The sequence below is a fragment of the Oncorhynchus kisutch genome, linkage group LG1, assembly GCF_002021735.2.
Source record: "Oncorhynchus kisutch isolate 150728-3 linkage group LG1, Okis_V2, whole genome shotgun sequence".
Classification (NCBI taxonomy): domain Eukaryota; kingdom Metazoa; phylum Chordata; class Actinopteri; order Salmoniformes; family Salmonidae; genus Oncorhynchus; species Oncorhynchus kisutch.
In genome coordinates this window covers 19,704,482-19,716,901 of record NC_034174.2, presented here as the reverse complement: position 1 = coordinate 19,716,901, position 12,420 = coordinate 19,704,482, and the positions used below count along the sequence as shown (strand labels likewise).

The 12,420-nt window shown below is 42.4% G+C and overlaps 1 protein-coding gene across 1 annotated transcript in view; it reads right to left on the bottom strand.

The window, feature by feature from the left end:
• LOC109898089 (FERM domain-containing protein 4B) overlaps positions 1-10,382 on the bottom strand; it is an 86,376-nt gene extending 75,994 nt beyond the window's left edge. Inside the window, exon 1 of the mRNA XM_031793783.1 lies at positions 9,973-10,382. The gene's annotated coding sequence lies outside the window, so the exon portion shown is untranslated. The remainder of the gene's footprint in view (positions 1-9,972) is intronic.
• Positions 10,383-12,420: the final 2,038 nt, after the last annotated feature.

Below are 12,420 nucleotides of genomic sequence, written 5' to 3'. Positions count from 1 at the left end.
CGTCCCATGGCAATACTACTATCCTAGTCATCATCGACAGGTTTTCAAAGGCGGCCAGGTTCGTCCCCCTGACTAAGTTACCTTCTGCCAAGGAAACGGCTGAGTTGGTAATTAACCATGTGTTCCGAGTCTTCGGCATTCCTCAAGATATGGTTTCCGACAGAGGTCCCCAGTTCGCCTCAAGGTTTTGGAAGGCCTTCTGCCAACTCATGGGGGCCTCTGCCAGTCTATCTTCAGGGTACCACCCGGAGTCCAACGGCCAAACAGAGAGGATGAATCAAGAGCTGGAAACCACCCTCCGATGTATGGCTCTTAACAACCCATCCACATGATCGTCCTTCATTGTTTGGGCCGAATACGCGCACAACACCTTGCGCTCCTCCTCCACTGGTATGTCCCCGCACGAGTGTCAGTTTGGCTATGCTCCTCCATTGTTCCCAGACCAGGAGGCAGAAGTCAGTGTGCTTTCAGCCTTGAAGTTCGTCAGACGCTGTCGGCTTATGTGGAGGAAGACCCGTCTTAATCTTCTGCGTTCCTCACAGAGGTACCAACAACAAGCCAACAGACGTCGCCGCCCGGGCCTACCCTGCGCCCCGGCCAGAGAGTCTGGCTCTCCACAAGAGACTTACCACTACGGGTGGAGTCTCGCAAGCTGTCCCAAAGATACATCGGTCCCTTTAAGGTTGCCAGCAGAGTTAACCCAGTTTCATATCGCCTACACTTACCCAGATCTCTTAAGATTAATCCCACGTTTCACATTTCCTTATTAAAACCTGTTGTTTTTTCTCCCCTTGTCCCGGCAGACAGACCTCCCCCTCCGCCCCGTGTCATCGGAGGCCAACCGGCTTATACCGTCCATCGGATACTGGATTCCCGCCAGGTGCAGCGGTCCTGCCAGTATCTGGTGGACTGGGAAGGCTACGGTCCCGAGGAGCGCTCCTGGGTTCCTGCTAAAGACATACTGGACCCTGACCTCATTCGTCAGTTCAGGGCCCTCCACCCTGAGAAAGCTGGTAGGAACGTCATGAGCCGTTCCTAGGGGGGGGATTCTGTCAGGATTTGGCCAGGGTTGTTCCAGTCTTTGGTCACTAGATGCCCCCATTGTGCTTTTTGACCCTTTTGTTCTCCCTTGTTCCCTGTTATTATTTGCACCTGTGCCTCGTTTCCCCTGATTGTATTTAACCCTTAGTTTTCCTCAGTTCTTTGCTCTGTGTTTGTATGTTAGCACCCAGCCCTAGTATGCTGTGAACTTTTGTGGCTCCCGTTGGACTCTCTTGTGGAATTCTGTTTTTGTTCTTGTTCATACATTTTTGAGTATCCTTTGAGGTTTTTTCATTCTATACCTACCACCCTGTGGATTTACCTTTTTGTCTTGGAGGATTACCTTTGTTCTCGTGGAATTACTTTTGACGTTGTGGAGTTATATGTTTGCCTGAAGGACTTTCCTTTTTTACTTTATTAAATACTCCAATCAAGTACTGCTGTGTCTGCCTCATCTTCTGGGTTCTGCCGACTACTCGTGGTTCAGTTGGTTAAGTGACTGTTTCTCACTCCGGAGACCCGGGTTCGTTACCGGGTCCTGACACAGCCTAATCCCATTGCTTTCTGCTCTCTGCATCGTACTGAACAGGATGAGTATGGTCACTCAACCATAACACCAACAAAAAAAATCTACCAGGAAAAAGAAACATTTAATTCCTAAATGTCTGCTAAATCAAACAAAAACATTCTGTTTATTCATGTATTTCAAAAGACTGTGCCTAAATGGACAATGGGACAGTTCAGTTTGTCCATGGTTTTGTAAGTGAAAATAAGTTACAGACTATTTGATTTACACAGGATGTCCTGTGGAAGGACAAATGTCAGACGTAAAACAAGGTAAAGGTCCAGAGATGCTCTGCCTGGGGACTGCTTGTAAACCGCCAACAAGGTAAAGGTCCAGAGATGCTCTGCCTGGGGACTGCTTGTAAACAGCCAACAAGGAAAAGGTCCAGAGATGCACTGCCTGGGGACTGCTTGTAAACCGCCAACAAGGAAAAGGTCCAGAGATGCTCTGCCTGGGGACTGCTTGTAAACCGCCAACAAGATAAAGGTCCAGAGATGCACTGCCTGGGGACTGCTTGTAAACCGCCAACAAGGAAAAGGTCCAGAGATGCTCTGCCTGGGGACTGCTTGTAAACCGCCAACATGGTAAAGGTCCAGAGATGCTCTGCCTGGGGACTGCTTGTAAACAGCCAACAAGGAAAAGGTCCAGAGATGCTCTGCCTGGGGACTGCTTGTAAACCGCCAACAAGGTAAAGGTCCAGAGATGCTCTGCCTGGGGACTGCTTGTAAACCGCCAACAAGGAAAATGTTCAGAGATGCACTGCCTGGGGACTGCTTGTAAACCGCCAACAAGGAAAATGTTCAGAGATGCACTGCCTGGGGACTGCTTGTAAACCGCCAACAAGGAAAAGGTCCAGAGATGCTCTGCCTGGGGACTGCTTGTAAACCGCCAACAAGGAAAAGGTCCAGAGATGCTCTGCCTGGGGACTGCTTGTAAACCGCCAACAAGGAAAAGGTCCAGAGATGCTCTGCCTGGGGACTGCTTGTAAACCGCCAACGAGGTAAAGGTCCAGAGATGCTCTGCCTGGGGACTGCTTGTAAACCGCCAACAAGGAAAATATTCATGTTTACACAACTGACATTGTGAACCATGTTCACAACAGTAGCCTTCTCTGTGAGACTGGGAGTACAGAGGGCAATATGTACAAATAATTTGAGAGTTTTCTGTTTGCATTGTACAGTGGCAAGAAAAAGTATGCGAACCCTTTGGAAATACCTGTATTTCTGCATAAATTGGTCATATAATTTGATCTGATCTGCATCTTGGTCACAACAATAGACAAACACAGTCAGCTTAAATTAATAACACACAAACAATTATACATTTTCATGTCTTTATTGAACACACCACATAAACATTCAGTGCAGGGTGGAAAAAGTATGTGAACCCTTGGATTTAATAACTGGTTGACCCTCCTTTGGAAGCAATAACCTCAACCAAACATTTTCTTTAGTTGTGGATCAGACCTGCACAATGGTCAGGAGGAATTTTGGACCATACCTCTTTACAAAACTGTTTCAGTTCAGCAATATTCTTGGGATGTCTGGTGTGAACTGCTCTATTGAGGTCATGCCACAGCATCTCAATCGGGTTGAGGTCTGGACTCTGACTGGGCCACTCCAGAAGGCGTATTTTCTTCTGTTGAAGCCATTCTGTTGATTTCCTTCTGTGTTTTGAGTTGTTGCCCTGTTGCGTCACCAAGCTTCTGATGAGCTTCAATTGGTGGACAGATAGCCTAACACTCTCCTACAAAATGTCTTGATAAACTTGGGAATTAATTTTTCCATTGATGATTGCAAGCTGTCTAGGCCCTGGGGCAGCAAAGCAGCCCCAAACCATGATGCGCCCTCCACCATACTTTATAGTTGGGATGATGTTTTGATGTTGGTATGCTGTGCCTTTTGTTCTCCACACAGTGTTGTGTGTTCCTTCCAAACAACTCAATTGTAGTTTCATTTGTCCACAGAATATTTTGCCTGTAGCGCTGTGGAACATCCAGGTGCACTTTTGCAAACTTCAGACCAGCAGCAATGGTTTTTTTGGACAGCAGTGGCTTCTCCCGTGGTGTCCTCCAATGAACACCATTCTTGTTTAGTGTCTTATGTATCGTAGACTCGTCAACAGAGATGTTAGCATGTTCCAGATGATTTCTGTAAGATTTTAGCTGACACTCTATGATTCTTCAATACCTCATTGAGCATTCTGTGCTGTACTCTTGCAGTCATCTTTGCAGGACGGCCACTCCTAGGGAGAGTTGCAACAGTGCTGAACTTTCTCGATTTATAGACAATTTGTCTTACAATTTGATGAACATCAAGGCTTTTAGAGATACTTTTGTAACCCTTTCCAGCTTTTTGCAAGTCAACATAGGTCTTCTGAGATCTCTTTTGTTCGAGGGATGGTTCACATCAGGCAATGCTTCTTGTGAATAGCAAACTCAAATTTTGTTAGTGTTTTTTATAGGGCAAGGCAGCTCTAACCAATATCTCCAATCTCGTCTCATTGATTGGACTCCAGGTTAGCTGACTCCTGACTCCAATTAGCGTTTGGAGAAGTCATTAGCCTAGGGGTTCACATACTTTGTCCAACCTACACTGTGAATGTTTCAATGATGTATTCAATGTAGACAAGAAAAATACTATAATATGTTTGTTATTAGTTTAAGCACACTATGTTTGTCTATTGTTGTGACTGAGATGAAAATCTGATCAAATTTGATGACCAATTTATGCAGAAATCCAGGTAATTCCAAAGGGTTCACATACTTTTTCTTGCCACTATATGTACACTGAGTGTATAAAAAATAGAGACCATCTTCCTAATATTGAGTTGCACCCCCCTGCAACATGTAAAGTGTTGGTCCCATGTTTCATGAGCTGAAATAAAAGCTCCCAGAAATGTTCCATACGCACAAAAAGCTTATTTCTCTCAATTCTTTCACTGTTAGTGAGCATTTCTCCTTTGCGAAGATAATCCATCATTATGGCATATCAAGAAGCTGATTAAATAGCATGATCATTACACAGGTGCACCTTGTGCTGGGGACACTAAAAGGCCAATCTAAAATGTGCCGTTTTATCACACAACATAATGCTACAGATGTCTCAAGTTTTGAGGGAGCGTGCAATTGGCATGCTGAGTGCAGGAATGTCCACATGAGCTGTTTCCAGAGAATTTAATGTTCATGTCTCTACCATAAGCTGCCTCCAATGTCATTTTAGAGAATTTGACAGTACGTCCAACCGGCCTCACAACCGCAGACTATGTGTAACCATGTTAGCCCGTTTCTTCACCTGCGGGATCGTCTGAGACCAGCCACCCGGACAGCTGATGATTTTCACAACCAAATAATTTCTGCTGTCACAAACCATCTCAGGGAAGCTCATCTGAGTGCTCGTTGTCCTCATCAGGGTCTTGACCTGCAGTTCGGCATCATAAACAACTTCAGTAGACAAATGCTCACCTTCGATGGCCAGTGGCATGCTCGAGAAGTATACTCTTCACAGATGAATCCCGGTTTCATCTGTACCAGGTAGATGGCAGACAATGTGTATGGCTTAATGGGGGCAAGCGGATTTGCTGATGTCAACATTGTGAACAGAGTGCCCCATGGTGGTGGTGGGGTTATGGCATCGGCAGGATTAACTACGGAAAACGAACACAATTGCATTTTATCAATGGCCATTTGAATGCACAGAGATACCATGACAAAATCCTAAGGCCCATTATCATGCCATTCATCCGCCGCCATCACCTCATGTTTCAGCATGATAATGCACGGCCCCATGTCGCAAGGATCTGTACAGAATTCCTGGAATCTGAAAATGTCCCAGTTCTTCCATGGCCTGCATACACACCAGACATGTCACCCATTGAGCATGTTTGGGATGCTCTGGATTGGCGTGTACGACAGCGTGTTCCAGTTCCTGCCAAAAGGAGTGGGACAACATTCCACAGGCCACAATCAACAGCCTGATCAACTCTATGTGAATGAGAGATGACGCACTGCATGAGGTAAGTGATGGTCACACTAGATACTGACTGGTTTTCTGATCCACATCCATAACTTTTATTTTAAGGTATCTGTGACCAACAGATGTATATCTGGTAGGTTTTAGTATGCCTCGCCAAGAAGGGCACCTACTGCTAGAAAAAGTCAGACATTGAATATCCCTTTAAGCATGGTGAAGTCATTAATTACACTTTGGATGTTGTATCAATACACCCAATCACAACAAAGATACAGGCGTCCCTCCTAACTCAGTTGTTGGAGAAGAAGGAAACCACTCAGGGATTTCACCATGAGGCCAATGGTGACTATAAAAAAGTTACAGAGTTCAATGGCTGTGACAGGAGAGAACTGAGGATGGATCAATAACATTGTAGTTACTCCACAATACTAACCTAATTGCCAGAGTGAAAAGAAGGAAACCTGCCCAGAATACAAATATTACAAAACATGCATCTTGTTTGCAACAACACAAATAATACAAGTAACACAGCAAAACATTTGGCAAAACAATTAACTTTTTGTCCTGAATACAGTGTACATTTGGGGCCAATCCAATACAACACATTACTGAGTACCACTCACCATATGTTCAAGCATGTTATGGGTATGCTTGTAATTTTTAAGGACTGGGGTATTTTTCACGATAAAAAAGAAACAGAATGTAGCCAAGTACAAGCAAAAAACTTGGTTCATTCTGTTTTCCAACAGACACTGGGAGATGAACTCACCTTTCAACAGGACAAAAATATAAAACACAAGCACAAATCTACACTGCTTACCAAGAAGACAGTGAACGTTCCTGAGCGTTACAGTTTTGACTTAAATCAACTTGAAAATATATGGCACGACCTGAAAATTGTTGTCTAGCAATGAACAACATTCCATTTGACAGTTGAAGAATTTTGAAAAGAATAATGGGCAAATGTTGCACAACCCAGGTGCAACATTTGCTCTTATAGACTTACCCAGAAACATTCATAGCTGTAATCACTGCCAAAGGTGCTTCTACAAAGTATTGACTCAGGGGTGTGAATACGTATGTAAATTAGATATTTATGTATTTCATTTTCAATAAATCTGCAAGAATTTCGAAAAACAATTTTTACATTGTCATTAGGGAGTATTGTGTGTAGATGGGTGATAATGTTTTTATTCAATCCATTTTGAATTCAGGCAGTAACACAACAAAATGTGGAATAAGTCAAGAGGTATGAGTACTTTCTGAAGACACTGTACATATGAAGTGGGTAAAACAGTATATAAACATGATTAAAGTGGCCAATGTTCAATGACTATGTACTGTACATAGGGCAACAGTGACTAAGGTTCAGGGTAGAGTACCGTGTGGAAATTGTTAAAAGGCATCCTTGTGCATAGAGTTGCATGGTTTTTTAAACTTTGCAATCATTGGTTTCTGTTTGGCATGTATTTTAAAGTGAAAAGTCGGAGTCTCCGCATTACTTTGTTACCGTGGAATTGATTAGCACTGCTTTGGGGCATAAACTTACATTAGAACCAACCATAATCAAGTTGAGTAGCCACACTATTAGGCCTATTCATAAAAGTAAGCATACTGAAGCACAGACAAACTATTTCAAACTCTACCAAAGTACAGATTTTTGCAAAGAGAGAGATGCCATCAATTTATTGCATCATTCCTTTTCTTTCCTATTTTGTCTTTTTGTGGAAATCTGTACGCGGTAAGGGGTTTAGAGTATATCCTGTAGACTAGAGGAATGACCTGGGTGGAAAACCTGTTCAACAGGACCTGCTCACTCTGTCAGATGACACCTGCATGACTACAGAATCTAATAACTACCAATCCTCCTCCTTTATGTGCATGAAATACGTTCAAATGATATGTGTGTGAAAAACAGAAAATGCTGATAACCAAATCTCAAGACAAAAGAAAGGCTGGGTCTAAAGGTGGGAAATTATAATAACCCTATTCTCAGACCCAGGTTTCTGCATGTGTCGCCTTTGTAGGCTAAGTTACGTATAGACAGAAAAGGTTTCTACTGTTTACTCTCTGAAAGGCTGGTTTGTTTGAATGGCTCCGTGAATTAATGTATTCTGATTAGCAAATAACTTATCTGTGCTGGCTAAGCACCCAGCCTGGTCTCATAGACTAGACGTAACATAGTAAACGTACATTCAGACACTCAAATTAGGGAAAGGGGGATACCTTGTCAGTTGTACAACTGAATGCATTCAACTGAAATGTGTCTTCTGCATTTAACCCAACCCCTCTGAATCCGAGAGGTGCAGGGCCTGCCTTAATCAACAACCACATCTTCAGCGCCCGGAGAACAGTGGGTTAACTGCCTTGCTGATGGCAGATGACAGATTTTTACCTTGTCAGCTCGGGGATTCGATCCAGCAAGCTTTGGGTTACTGGGCCAACGCTCTAACCACTAGTACGATATGTTATGTTTGGTATGGTTACAGAAGACAGATGGTTACTTAAAGAAAAACTAAAGTAGGTGGTTGGACGGGGTGGATAGGTGGGTGTATAACGCAAATTTCTATCAACCCAAAGGTTGCGAGTTCGAACCTCATCACTGCAATTTTTGCTAATTAGCAACTGTTCAACTACTTACTACTTTTAAGCTACTTTCAAACTACTTAGCATGTTAGCTAACCTTTAACCTAACCCCAACCTTAACCCTTTTAGCTAACCCTTCCCCTAACTTTAACCCTTTAACCTAACTCCTATACTTAACCTTAATCCTAACCCCTAACTCTAACCCCTAGCCTAGCTAACGTTAGCCACCTAGCTATAATTTGTAAAATATCATACGTTTTGCAAATTCGTAACATATAGTACATTGTGCAAATCCATAACATATAGTACGTTTTGCAAATGTGTAACATATAATACGAATTGGGCGATGGACATCTACAAATTAATACATAACATACGAAATGTAACATAAAATAATAAAGGGAGTGTTTTAGATTTTAAGTACAGAATAATACAAAATGCTCTGAGACCAGGTTGGAGCACCAGCAATGGAATCTTAGGTGACAGTTAATAGCTTTATTGAATTGGAAGCACTGACCCCATTAAAACCAACTGAACATCCCAGACTGAAGTAAACAAAATGCTGTCCTGCTTTTGTACTCTAATGTAGTGTGTGTGCGCGTGCGTGTGTGTGTGTCTGTGTGTATCTGTGTGTGACACTTATTTTATGAGCCTCTAATTTAATAATGTCCCCTTTACAAACCAGACCCATGCAGTGTAGTGACAGGGACAGGACAGGCACATTAGCACTGCCTGTCCTCAGCATGTACAGCTATTTAAACTACCTGAGGTAACTGAGTGAACTGAGCTGCTGAGGTAAACTGAGGTCTATTAATCAAACTGTGTAGGCTACCAATCCATCTTGTTCACAGTTAGTTGTGGCTTTTCTGTCCTATAAAGTTAATACTTTGAGTAGCCTGTCTTTAGCCTACAATTCATTACAGTCTAATTCCTCTTATGGGCCTATTTTGGTACTTGAGTCCAGAGTGACACAAACCCCATACAGGATATCACATTCTTTCTCCCATTGTTTGTCTTTCCCAGGAAACAGGAAACTCAGGCAGAAGTTGTGAGTCTGTGACTTTAAAACCTGTTTGTTTGTGTGTGTGTGTGTGTGTGTGTGTGTGTGTGTGTGTGTGTGTGTGTGTGTGTGTGTGTGTGTGTGTGTGTGTGTGTGTGTTTGTTATGTCTTTATTGTCCCTCTGGACGAGGTATTGACATAATCAACACCCTGTGTGCATGTTAGCAGCAGCATGTCTATTAGAAAACAAGCGTACACTTGTTTTGGTTTGATACCTCAGTCGGTCATCACCTGAGAGCAGCTGTGGGAGTATGTAAATGAAGGTGATGGAAAGAATTGCATCTTATCTCTTTCTTGAGATAAACAAATAAATTAACATTACTTCCAATGATGAAATGGCAAAAACTAAATACAACTTATAAACTAGGGAATACTGATGACTGTATAAGTGTCTAGGTACAATAGGTAGGCATATTCATGCTGTTGGCTACTAGAGTGTTTAAAATAGTTTTAAGTGCATAACATGTGCCAAATAATGCACAATGCAACAAGATAAAGGATGAGAACAGAGTGAGATATCAGAACAACTACGAGCTTGTTTTACATAGGTTTACTTATTGTTGAAGAAAACAATAGTGTAGATTACAATGCAGATGAAAATATAATTTATACCATACATCATATGATATGGGCATGGCACAATTACAGATGGTTGCCAGCCCAATCAATATTGCTTTTGATAAACATAGCTTCAGTTACCATCAAAAGCATGATTGATTCGTTTGAAAAGAAACTGGATAGTTCCTTACCTTTTTTTTATTGTCGCCGTTATGGTCGAATTTAACTTTTTGTATGAACAGAAGGTTTTTTTACCGGCAGCGATAAAAACAAATTATTCCACCGGCGTTCTCTCCGGTTGTAGCCCACCAAACCGAATAAAGAACGTAAAATTAACCGCTGCTCTTTCGCTAGTGGTCCATTGGGGCCAGAAAGCGAAGCTGTCTACTAGGTCCACATATCCTTATCGTCCACAGTCCCATCCATTCACTCTCTGCCGCCTCCCTTGTATCCTTCAGCCAATTCAGAGAAGACGAATTTCTCACTATTTATTCTGTGCCAGTGCTGGCATGACCTGAACAAATGCACGGTCCACGTACAAGCGATGCGGGACCTGCTGAACTATAGTCCATATAAACAAAGCTCTGTCAGTCTCTGCTCTGCAAACGTAGTTCTACATTTGTATTTTATATTTATTATTGGCAGCAGCTACTCTTCCTATGGTCCAGCAAAATTAAGGCAGTTATCACGTTTTTTTAAACATTACAATACATTTACAACAGATTTCACAACATATTAAGTGTGTACCCTCATGCCACTACTATCCTACCGCATATCTACAACACAAAATACATGTCTACGTGTGCATAGTGAGTATGTTATTGTGGGTTTGTATGCATGTGTCTGTGCCTATGTTTGTGTTGCTTCACAGTCCCCGCTGGTCCATAAGGTCTATTTTTATATATGTTTTTATATCTAATTGTACTGCTGGCATGAGGTACTTGATGTGGAATAGAGTTCCATAGTCATGGCTCTATGTAGTACTGTGCGCCACCCATAGTCTGTTCTGGGGACTGTGAAGAGACCTCTGGTGGCATGTCTTGTGGGGTATGCATGGGTGTCCAAGCTATGTCCCAGCAGTTCAAACAGACAGCTCGTGCATTCAACATGTCAAGACCTCTCACAAATAGAAGTAGTGATGAAGTCAATCTCTCCTCCGCTTTGAGCCAGGAGAGATTAATGTTAGCTCTCTGTGTAAATCTAAGGGCCAGCCGTGCTGCCCTGTTCTGAGCCAATTGCAATTTTCCTGTTCCTCTTTGTGGCACCTGACCACATGACTGAACAGTAGTCCAGGTGTGACAAAACTAGGGCGTGTAGGACCTGTCTTTTTGATAGTGCTGTTAAGAACGAAGAGCAGCGCTTTATTATGGACAGACTTCTGCACATCCTAGCTACTGTTGTATTAATCTGTTTTGACCATAATAGTTTACAAAAGTTTTATATTTTTTTATTGTATTTATTTAACCTTTAACTAGGCGTGTCAGTTGGGGTGGCAGCGTAGCCTAGTGGTTAGAGCATTGGACTAGTAACCGGAAGGTTGTGAGTTCAAACCCCCGAGCTGACAAGGTACAAATCTGTCGTTCTGCCCCTGAACAGGCAGTTAACCCACTGTTCCCAGGCCGTCATTGAAAATAAGAATGTGTTCTTAACTGACTTGCCTGGTTAAATAAAGGTAAAAAAAAAAAGTTAAGAACAAATTCTTATTTATGATGACAGCCTACCCAGGCCAAACCCTAATCTGGATGACACTGGGCCAATTGGTGCGCTGCCCTATGGGACTCCCAAACACAGCCAGTTGTGATACAGCCTGGAATTGAACCAGGGTCTGTAGTGATGCATCTAGCACTGAGCCACAGTGCCTTAGACCACTACGTCACTCGGGAGCCCCCCTCCAAGTAGTTTAGGCGCCCTCAACTTGCTCAATTACCACATTATTCATTTCCAGATTGAATAATGTTTTAATTGAATGTAGGATAGCTAGAGGGGTTTAAATATTTACGAAACTGTAAAATGTATTCATGCTGGACATTCAAATTAGTTAACGTTGGAACAAACATTGCATTCATCCTTCAGTTGTCGGAGAAATAGCAAGACCACTTGATGAAAACAACCTTGGGGAGCCAACCTCTCAAGGTATTGATGCTAAAGAGCTGAATGTGTATTTTCTTGTGAAGGACAAAACCTATCCAACACTAATATTTGTATGCCAATATATTTGCAGGTGCACTTCATTCAATTACATTGATCACAGAAATGTGTATTTTGCTTTCAGGGAAATGTAATAACTACTATCAATCCTGTCCAGACCTCTGATTTCAAACATGGATGGCTCTGTGGATGCTTGTCACATTCGTCGTAACGAGGAGACCAAGGCGCAGCGTGATTGGAATACATTCTTCTTTTATTTAACAAAGAACACTTAAACAAACGTGACGCTATAAACAACTAGTGCTGCCATGCAACTACACATAGACAATAACCGACAAAATCAAAATGGAAAATGGCAACCTAAATAGGATCCCCAATCAGAGACAACAATTAATTTTTTCATTTCACCTTTATTTAACCAGGTAGGCTAGTTGAGAGCAAGTTCTCATTTACAACTGCGACCTGGCCAAGATAAAGCATAGCAGTGTGAA